This window comes from Triticum urartu, chromosome 3 (genome assembly GCF_003073215.2).
Source record: "Triticum urartu cultivar G1812 chromosome 3, Tu2.1, whole genome shotgun sequence".
Taxonomy (NCBI): domain Eukaryota; kingdom Viridiplantae; phylum Streptophyta; class Magnoliopsida; order Poales; family Poaceae; genus Triticum; species Triticum urartu.
Genome location: NC_053024.1, coordinates 509,598,147 through 509,610,092, shown reverse-complemented (window position 1 = coordinate 509,610,092; position 11,946 = coordinate 509,598,147).

Here is an 11,946-nt window from a genome sequence, read left to right as displayed (position 1 = left end):
ATCCACTCCTCCCTCATTGCTAGATGACTCCATAGATAGATCTTGGTGACACGTAGGAAAATTTTGAATTTATGCTACGTTCCCCAACAGTGGCATCATGAGCTAGGTTTATGCGTAGTTTCTATGCACGGGTAGAACACAAAGTAGTTGTGGGTGTTGATTTTGTTCAATATGCTTACCGTTACTAGTCCAATCTTGATTCGGTGGCATTGTGGGATGAAGCGGCCCGGACCGACCTTACACGTACTCTTACGTGAGACTGGTTCCACCGACTGACATGCACTAGTTGCATAAGGTGGCTAGCGGGTGTCTGTCTCTCCCACTTTAGTCGGATCGGATTCGATGAAAAGGGTCCTTATGAAGGGTAAATAGCAATTGGCATATCACGTTGTGGTTTTTGCGTAGGTAAGAAACGTTCTTGCTAGAAACCCATAGCAGCCACGTAAAACATGCAAACAACAATTAGAGGACGTCTAACTTGTTTTTGCAGGGTATGCTATGTGATGTGATATGGCCAAAGGATGTGATGAATGATATATGTGATGTATGAGATTGATCATGTTCTTGTAATAGGAATCACGACTTGCATGTCGATGAGTATGACAACCGGCAGGAGCCATAGGAGTTGTCTTAATTTATTTATGACTTGCGTGTCAACATAAACGTCATGTAATTACTTTACTTTATTGCTAACCGTTAGCTGTAGTAGTAGAAGTAATAGATGGCGAGACAACTTCAAGAAGACATGATGATGGAGATCATGATGATGGAGATCATGGTGTCATGCCGGTGACGTTGATGATCATGGAGCCCCGAAGATGGAGATCTAAAGGAGCAATATGATATTGGCCATATTATGTCACTATTTGATTGCATGTGATGTTTATCATGTTTATACATCTTATTTGCTTAGAACGACGGTAGTAAATAAGATGATCCCTCATTAAAATTTCAAGAAAGTGTTCTCCCTAACTGTGCACCGTTGCGACAGTTCGTAGTTTCGAAGCACCACGTGATGATCGGGTGTATAGATTCTTACGTTCGAATACAACGGGTGTTGACGAGCCTAGCATGTATAGACATGGCCTCGGAACACATGCAAACACTTAGGTTGACTTGACGAGCCTAGCATGTACAGACATGGCCTCGGAACACAGAAGACCGAAAGGTCGAGCATGAGTCGTATAGAAGATACGATCAACATGAAGATGTTCACCGGTGTTGACTAGTCCGTCTCACGTGATGATCGGACACGGCCTAGTTGACTCGGATCATGTAATCACTTAGATGACTGGAGGGATGTCTATCTGAGTGGGAGTTCATAAGATGAACTTAATTATCCTGAACATAGTCAAAAGGTCTTCGCAAATTATGTCGTAGCTCGCGCTTCAGTTCTACTGTTTAGTTATGTTCCTAGAGAAAATTTAGTTGAAAGTTGATAGTAGCAATTATGCGGACTAGGTCCGTAAACTGAGGATTGTCCTCATTGCTTCATAGAAGGCTTATGTCCTTAATGCACCGCTCAGTGTGCTGAACCTCGAACGTCGTCTATGGATGTTGCGAACATCTGACATACACATTTTGATAACTACGTGATAGTCCAGTTAAACGGTTTAGAATTGAGGCACCGAAGACGGTTTTGAAACGTCGCGAAACATATGAGATGTTTCGAGGGCTGAAATTGGGATTTCAGGCTCGTGCCCACGTCAAGAGGTATAAGACCTCCGACGATTTTCGTAGCCTGCAAACTAAGGGAGAAAAGCTCAATTGTTGAGCTTGTGCTCAGATTGTCTGAGTACAACAATCATTTGAATCGAGTGGGAGTTGATCTTCCAGATGAGATAGTGATGTTTCTCCGAAGTCATTACCACCAAGCTGCTAGAGCTTCGTGATGAACTATAATATATCAGGGATATATATGATGATCCTTGAGATATTCGCGATGTTTGACACCACAAAAGTAGAAATCAAGAAGGAGCATCAATTGTTGATGGTTGGTGAAACCACTAGTTTCAAGAAGGGCAAGGGCACGAAGGGATACTTCATGAAACGGCAATTCAGCTGCTGCTCTAGTGAAGAAACCCAAGGTTGAACCCAAACCCGAGACTAAGTGCTTCTGTAATAAGGGGAACAGCCACTGGAGCAGAATTACCCTAGATACTTGGTAGATGAGAAGGCTGGCAAGGTCGATAGAAGTATATTGGATATACATTGTGTTGATGTGTACTTTACTAGTACTCCTAGTAGCACCAGGGTATTAGATACCGGTTCGGTTGCTAAGTGTTAGTAACTCAAAATAAAAGCTACGGAATGAACGGAGACTAGCTAAAGGTGAGCTGACGATATGTGTTGGAAGTGTTTCCAATGTTGATATGATCAAGCATCGCACGCTCCCTCTACCATCGAGATTGGTGTTTGCGTTGAGCATAGACATGATTGGATTATGTCTATCGCAATACGGTTATTCATTTAAGGAGAATAACGGTTACTCTGTTTATTTGAATAATACCTTCAATGGTCTTGCACCTAAAATGAATGGTTCATTGAATCTCGATCATAGTGATACACATGTTCATGCCAAAAGATATAAGATAGTAATGATAGTACCACCTACTTGTGGCACTGCCACTTCAGTCATATCGATATAAAACGCATGAAGAAGCTCCATGTTGATGGATCTTTGGACTCACTCATTTTTGAAAGGATTGAGACATGCGAACCATGTTTGTTGGTAGATATGCATGAAGAAACTCCATGCAAATGGACCGTTTGGACTCACTTGATTTTGAATTGCTTGAGACATGCATATCATACCACATGGGCAAGATGACTAAAAGCCTCGTTTTCAGTAAAATGGAACTAGAAAGCAACTTGTTGGAAGTAATACATTTTGATGTGTGCAATCCAATGAGTGCTGAGGCATGTAGTGGATATCGTTATGTTCTTACTTCACAGATGATTTGAGTAGATGTTGAGTATATTTACTTGATGAATCACGAGTCTGAATTATTGAAAGGTTCAAGTAATTTCAGGGTGAAGTTGAAAGATCGTCGTGACAAGAGGATAAAATATCTATGATATGATCATAGAGATGAATATCTGAATTACGAGTTTGGCACAGAATTAAGACATTGTGGAAATTGTTTCACAACTAATACAGCCTGGAACACCATAGTGTGATGGTGTGTCCGAACATCATAACTGCACCCTATTGGATATGATGCATACCATGATGTCTCTTATCGAATTACCATGATAGTTTATGGGTTAGGCATTAAAGACAACCACATTCACTTTAAATAGGGCACCACGTAATTCCGATGAGATGACACCGTATGAACTATGGTTTAGAGAAACCTAAGCTGTCATTTCTTAAAAGTTTGGGGCTGCGACGCTTATGTGAAAAAGTTTCAGGCTGATAAGCTCGAACCCAAAACGGATAAATGCATCTTCATAGGACACCCAAAACAGTTGGGTATACCTCCTGTCTCAGAACCGAAAGCAATAAGGGATTGTTTCTAGAATCGGGTCCTTTCTCGAGGAAAAGTTTCTCTCGAAAGAATTGAGTGGGAGGATGGTGGAGACTTGATGAGGTTATTGAACTGTCTCTTCAACTAGCGTGTGGCAGGGCACAGGGAGTTGTTCCTGTGGCACCTACACCAATTGAAGTGGAAGCTTATGATAGTGATCATGAAACTTCAGATCAAGTCACTACCAAACCTCGTAGGATGACAAGGATGCGTACTACTTCAGAGTGGTACGTAATCCTGTCTTGGAAGTCATGTTGCTAGACAACAATGAACCTACGAGCTATGGAGAAGCGATGGTGGGCCCGGATTCCGATAAATGGCTCGAGGCCATAAAATCCGAGAGAGGATCCATGTATGGAAACAAAGTGTAGACTTTGACAGAACAGCTCGATGGTCATAAGGCTGTTGAGTGCAGATGGATTTTAAAAGGAAGACGGACAATGATGGTAAATATCACCATTAAGAAAGCTCGACTTGTCGTTAAGATGTTTTCCGACAAGTTCAAAGAGTTGACTACGATGAGACTTTCTCACTCGTAGCGATGCTAAGAGTCTATTGGAATTATATTAGCGATTACTGCATTATTTATGAAATCGTGCAGATAGGATGTCAAAACATTGTTTCCTCGACGATTTTCTTGAGGAAAGGTTGTATGTGATACAACCGGAAGGTTTTGTCAATCCTGAAAGATGCTAATAAGTATGCAAAGCTCTAGCAATCCTTCTAGGGACTGGAGTAAGCATCTCGGAGTTGGAATGTATGCTTTGATGATGATCAAAGATTTTGGGTTTATACAAAGTTTATGAGAAACTTGTATTTCCAAAGAAGTGAGTGGGAGCACTATAGAATTTCTGATAAATATATGTTGTTGACATATTGTTGATCAGAAATGACGTAGAATTTCTGGAAAGCATATAGGGTTATTTGGAAAGTGTTTTTCAATGGAAAGCCTGGATTAAGCTACTTGAACATTGAGCATCAAGATCTATAAGGATAGATCAAAACGCTTAATGGTACTTTCAAATGAGCACATACCTTGACATGATCTTGAAGGTGTTCAAGATGGATCAGTCAAAGAAGGAGTTCTTGCCTGAGTTGTAAGGTATGAATTAAGACTTAAAGCTCGACCATGGCAGAAGAAAGAGGAAGGACGAAGGTCGTCCCCTATGCTTTTATCATAGGCTCTACAGTATGCTATGCTGTGTACCGCACCTGAAGTGTGCCTTGCCATGAGTTAGTCAAGGGGTACAAGAGTGATCCAAGAATGGATCACAGGACAGCGGTCAAAGTTATCCTTAGTAACTAGTGGACTAAGGAATTTTCTCGATTATGGAGGTGGTAAAAGAGTTTGTCGTAAAGGGTTACGCCGATGCAAACTTTGACACTAATCCAGATTATTCTGAGCAGTAGACTGGATTCGTATAGTAGAACAGTTATTTGGAATAGCTCCAAATATAGCGTAGTAGCTGCATCTACAAGATGACATAGAGATTTGCGAAGTACATACGGATCTGAAAGATTCAGACCCGTTGACTAAAACCTCTCTCACAAGCAACATGATCAAACCCAGTACTCATTGGGTGTTAATCACATGGTAAAAGTGAACTAGATTATTGACTCTAGTAAACTCTTTGGGTGTTAGTCACATGGGGATGTGACCTTGAGTGTTAATCACATATCGATGTGAACTAGATTATTGACTCTAGTGCAAGTGGGAGACTGTTGGAAATATGCCCTAGAGGCAATAATAAATTGATTATTATTATATTTCCTTGTTCATGATAATCGTTTATTATCCATGCTAGAATTGTATTGATAGGAAACTCAGATACATGTGTGGATACATAGACAACACCATGTCCCTAGTAAGCCTCTAGTTGACTAGCTCGTTGATCAATAGATGGTTACGGTTTCCTGACCATGGACATTGGATGTCGTTGATAACGGGATCACATCATTAGGAGAATGATGTGATGGACAAGACCCAATCCTAAGCCTAGCACAAAGACCGTGTAATTCGTTTGCTAAAGCTTTTCTAATGTCAAGTATCATTTCCTTAGACCATGAGATTGTGCAACTCCCGGATACCGTAGGAGTGCTTTGGGTGTGCCAAACGTCACAACGTAACTGGGTGACTATAAAGGTGCACTACGGGTATCTCCGAAAGTGTCTGTTGGGTTGGCACGAATCGAGACTGGGATTTGTCACTCCGTGTGACGGAGAGGTACCTCTGGGCCCACTCGGTAGGACATCATTATAATGTGCACAATGTGATCAAGGAGTTGATCACGGGATGATGTGTTATGGAACGAGTAAAGAGACTTGCCGGTAACGAGATTGAACAAGGTATCGGGATACCGACGATCGAATCTCGGGCAAGTATCGTACCGCTAGACAAAGGGAATTGTATACGGGATTGATTAAGTCCTTGACATCGTGGTTCATCCGATGAGATCATCGTGGAACATGTGGGAGCCAACATGGGTATCCAGATCCCTCTGTTGGTTATTGACCGGAGAGTCATCTCGGTCATGTCTGCATGTCTCCCGAACCCGTAGGGTCTACACACTTAAGGTTCGGTGACGCTAGGGTTATGGAGATATTAATATGTGGTAACCCGAAAGTTGTTCGGAGTCCCGGATGAGATCCCGGACGTCACGAGGAGTTCCGGAATGGTCCGGAGGTAAAGAATTATATATAGGAAGTGCTATTTCGGCCATCGGGACAAGTTTTGGGGTCACCGGTATTGTACCGGGACCATCGGAAGGGTCCCGGGGGTCCACCGGGTGGGGCCACCTGCCCCGGGGGGCCACATGGGCTGTAGGGGGTGCGCCTTGGCCTATATGGGCCAAGGGCACCAGCCCCAAGAGGCCCATGCGCCAAGAGTGGAGGAAAAGGGAGAGTCCTAAAGGGGGAAGGCACCTCCGAGGTGCCTTGGTGTAACATCCCAAATTTTCAATTTGGAATGTTATACACTAGATCATATGCATATCATATTTTCTTGCATTTTGGTTGATCCTAGAAATTTCACGCAACTCAAGGACCCTCGGAGAGAGTTGGAGATTTCGTTATTTTCATATTTGAGAGTTCTCTTGAATTTTGAAAATAGGATCATTTGATTTATTTATTTTATCTTCAATAATTTTTCCGGTGTCAAAATATGAGAGAGGGAATAATATGACTTTCCCAAATTTAGGAAAAATGAAGATATAATAAATAGATCAATTTTGCTTTCCGGTGTTTATTTGCATTTTATTTGGATAGGGAAAAATGCGCGTTTTCAAAAAATTGCATTTTAGGTCCGGAGAAAAGTTCATTTTGTTCGGCTCATTTTTAGGAGTCGGGGAAAATTTACTTTAGATTTTTCGGAGTTCGTTTAGATCTTTTTTTGTTTTTTTTTCTGCGCGAGGAAACTATATAAAAAAAAATTTGAGCAGCCCCTTGGGCCAAAGGCCCAAGCCAAGCCACCTACCGCCGCGCTCCCAGGCGCCAGGCGCCGAGCCAGGAGCCGGTCGGCCGCCGCCGCCTCTTTCTAGGACCGAATCCTTTTAGGATTCTAGGGCGCCCCCTTGTCCCCTTTTCCTTATTTCGTTTTCTTTAGTCCTACTCCGTTTATTTTCTAGATCTTTCCTACTCCTATTCTAATTCCTTGTCCTCTACCCCAAGTAAACCCCTCCCCTTCCCAATATAAATACCCAAGCACCCCCCCTCTAAACACATCAAATCAAAGCTCTCCTCCACACCGCGCCTTACCGCCGCCAAGCCGCATCACACCGCGCCCTGCGTCACCGCCGCCGCGCCGCCTCACCCGCGCCGCCACCCCACACCCCGCGCCGCCGCCGCACCTTACAGCCGCCGCGCCGCCTCACCGCCGCCGCCACCCCACACCCGCGCCGCCGCCGCACCTTGCCCACGCCGCCGCCCTACGCCGACGCCGCCGGAGCCCCTCACCGGAGACCTCGCCAAGGTTGCCCCGCGCTACATCTATTCTTTTTCTCGGATCGTTTTCTTCTAATCGTTCCGATTCTTTTCTTCTCTAAACCGTTCCGGTTTTCTAGATCGGTTTTTCGTTCGGTTTTTCTTCTCCGAAACCCTAGATCGGATTCGTTTTCTTCTCCGATTTAGTTGCTTTGGACCGTTCGCCGGACCGTTCGTCCTAACGAACGTGATCACTGGATTCTTCTAGGTTAACGAACGTCCGTTCGTTTAACCGTTCTTCTTTTTCTTTTCGTCGGATTTATTCCGCGATCGCGATCTCAGATTCGATCTTCTTTCTAGTCTTTCTTTTCGCTCGTTTATCGGAATCAGGTGATTCAAGCGCCTGGAGTTTCGTCTCGAAACCGCCGTTCCGTCTAATCAACTTGAACAAGCTTTTGTTACAGTAAAATTTTGACCTAGATTCAACTTGCTAGAACCGAGTTGTTTTCTTCCGCCATTTGTTTTTCGTTCTTTCTTTGCAACCGGAGTTCTTAAGTTGAACTACCTGGTTCGTTCTCTTGTTCGAGTTTTACCTGTGCATTAGATGAGTACTTATTGTATGCTTGTTGTTTGTCTGCGATAGATTACCCGGATTGCGCCGCTTGTTACTTCGAAACCCTAGGACTCGCGGATCATCAGCAAGGCAAGTAACACTTTGATCATACCTTTTCTACAACCCATGTTTTATTGCATTAGATCAATCCTCACACATTGCATGATTAGGATCTAATTAAATTGTGGGATGGGAAGTAGATGAGGTAGTACCTATTACCTGTATTATTATGAAACCTTTGGGAGTTACTTCTACGTTTACTTATTATGCCATGCTATGCTAGTAGACGTGGATTGGGTGAGTGATATCCATGACAGATGTGAGTTGATAATTTTAATGGTTTATCTAAGGTGGCAACTTAAACACACATCTGGGTGGATTGAGGCACCTGATGTCTATCAGGACTTGCCTGTTTTTTTTTGGACCGCCACCCAGGCTCAAAGGGATCATAAGATAATTCATGCTAGAAACTTCCGTGTGCAGCCACATGCCACTATGGGCTCTGGCGTAGTTGACTAAGTTGTGCGAACTCTTACGGGGTGGACTAGCAGATGTAGGGGATGTAGGTGTACCGGTCTACCCCACATGTAAGGTGCTAGTGCTTCTGAAAGACTATGTCTCGGTCATCCGTTTCTCAAACACCATGTAGTGCGAGAAAACAAACGGAGGCGATCGAGTCATGTGGGGAAAAGTGCGCAAACCTCTGCAGAGTAACAAACTAATCATGATTAGCCGTGTCCCCGGTTATGGACAACTTGAGTATCTAGTACTTGAATATCATTGTGAATCTCAACATGTTACTTCTAATTAATGTTGTTGGGTTTTAATTACTTTTAATTGGGATTGAGAATGCTGTCAACCATTCTCAATGTTTCACAACCACCATGTTAGTAAATAAATTTATTCCTTTGCAGTAGGGAAAAATTGGCTTTACGCAAAAACTGTAACCATAGAGCTTTCCACCAGCCATATATGCATATAGTATAGCTGTTTCATTCCATTACTCTCTATGTGTTACTTTGCCAGCATATTCCATGTGCTGACCCATTTTCGGGCTGCAACGTTAATGTTGCAGACTTTTCAGACGACGATTGAGGTGCGTTTAGGTCGTGGCCCTATACTCAGTGATGCCGCTGGAGTTGATGGACCCATTTATCTTCCAAGTCTTCCGCTGTTATCTTTAAAATATGGCCTTAAGTCATATTTATTGTAATAAGTTCTTTTTGAGCCATCGATGTAATAAGTGTGTGATTGCAACTCTGCTATAAAACCTCGATGTACTGTGTGGTGTCAGCATTACTGATCCAGGGATGACACCGTAGCACAGTAGACGTGATCCATTCGGGTCAGGTCGCTACACTTGGGGAGGATGGACTCCTCCCCCCCTTGGCCGCACCCTTCCTTGGAGGAAGGGGCAAGGTTGCGCCCTCCCCCTCTCCCTTGGCCCTATATATAGTGGGGGGAAGGGAGGAAAACCATATCTAAGCCCTGGCGCCTCCCTCTCCCTCCCATGACACATCTCCCTCCTCCCACAGCGCTTGGCGAAGCCCTGTTGGAATCCCGCTACTTCCACCACCACGCCGTCGTGCTGCTGGATCTCCATCAACCTCTCCCTCCTCCTTGCTAGATCAAGGCGTGGGAGACGTCGCTGCTCCGTACGTGTGTTGAACGCGGAGGTGCCGTCCGTTCGGCGCTAGGATCATCGGTGATTTGGATCACGACGAGTACGACTCCATCAACCCCGTTCTCTTGAACGCTTCCACGCGCGATCTACAAAGGTATGTAGATCCACTCCTCCCTCGTTGCTAGATGACTCATAGATTGATCTTGGTGACACGTAGGAAAATTTTGAATTATTGCTACGTTCCCCAACACTATGTTGGAGAGAGCACACATTGTGGTCGTTAATGATTCGGTATGGCATCACATAGGGTTTTTGCTCATGATAAAGTTTGTGAATTTTTCCAAATATGTAATGCCTTTTTGCTCGGTTCCACATATCGGATCCATGCTAGTGTTCGACTAACAAAACATCTTCAAATTGTGTGAATGCCAGACCTCTTGGCTTCACTACCTTTTTTTATGTTTGCCCTACATCATACATAGGGGAATTTGTATCCCCATGTCAAATTGCAAAGGCTCTTGACAATCATTTATCATGTTTAGCATTATTTCCTACAATATGCATCACAACTAAACTATCATCCTACAAGTTTGATTGAATGGTATGTGCAATAAAATGAATAAACAAATGCAAATGTCATAGGGGCAGTGAATGTACGCGGTCTTATTGGGGCATACCATCGAACAACATGAGGGCATGTCGGCCCGGGCCTTGGCCGACACCGTCTAATGCCTTTGGAGCTGCAATGAGTCGACCATCATGTCCGCAGCAGTGGCGTGTTCCGAAAAGCTATCCGGGATGCTTGGCCACATGGAGGCGAGAACCGAGTGGGGCTCTACCAACGACTTGTTTTTCCCACGGACAGATCGGTCCGTGTTGCCACACTACTCACACCAAAGTCCATGTCATCATCACCATTCATCTTCGCACCGCTCCTCTCCGTAGCTACCTTCTCAACCACTTCACGCTCCCGCTTCTTCTGGCGGCGCTACCTCTGGGCGACGTTCTCCGCCTTGCAACTTACCACCATGGTGGGGATCCCCACCGATTCTGCTGAGGCATCATCCATGTCAATGGTGATGAACATGGTAGTCAACGATGACAACAACTACGGTGGATGAGGACGGTATCTCGTACATTGAGTAAGGGAGGAGGTGGGTGGCTGTGCAGTGGCGGGAAATGGAGGACGTGCATGGGAGGAGTGTGGTCCAAGTGGTGGACTAGTCAATTTGGAGCGGATTTTGGATGGGTCCAGTTTGTCGGAACCAATGTGGCAGAAGCGCCCGACTATGTATGGGCTGTTGGGAAATGTTGCATGAAAAAAAAATCCTATGCCCACGCAAGATCTATCAAGGAGATGCACAACAATGAGAGGGGAGAGTGTGTCTACGTACCCTCGTAGACCGTAAGCGGAAGCGTTTGACAACACGGTTGATGTAGTCGAACTTTCTTCACGATCCAACCGATCGAGTACCGAACGTACTGCACCTCTATGTTCAGCACACGTTCAGCTCAGTGACGTCCGTGCCTTCTTGATCCAACAAGACGGCGAGGTAGTGGATGAGTTCTGGTAGCATGATGGCATGGTGACAGCGATGGTGAAGTTATCTCAGCAGGGCTTCGCCTAAGCACTACGAAAATATGACCGGGGGTGTAAACGGTGAAGGGGGCGCCGCACACGGCTAAGCAATTGTCTGTTGTGTGCTAGGCGCCCCCCTCCCACATATATATAGGTGGGAGGGAGGAGCAGCCAAGGGGGGGTGCCCAAGTAGGGGGAATCCTACTTGGGGTCTCTCCCAAGCCGCGCCCCCTTTCCTTATTTAGAGCGTGGGGAAAGGTAGGGGAGGGTGGCACCCCCCTTTCCTTTCTCCCATGAGAGGGGAAGGCAGGAGGGGCTAGTCCTCCTCCTTTTCCTTTTCTAGGGCTAGCCAAACAAGGGAGGAGGCGCACCAGCCCCCTTGTTGGCTGGTCTGTCCCCTCCTTTGGCCCATAAGGCCCATAACTTGCCGGGGGTGCCCTGAACCCCTTCCGGTGACCCGATTCTTTCCCGGTACGTCCCGAAACACTTCCGGTGTCCAAATACCATTGTCCTATATATCAATCTTTACCTCTCGACCATTTTGAGACTCCTCGTCATGTCTGTGATCTCATCCGGGACTCCAAACAACATTCGATCACCAAAACATATAACTCATATAACAATGTATCGTCAACGAACATTAAGCGTGAGGACCCTACGGGTTCAAGAACTATGTAGACAT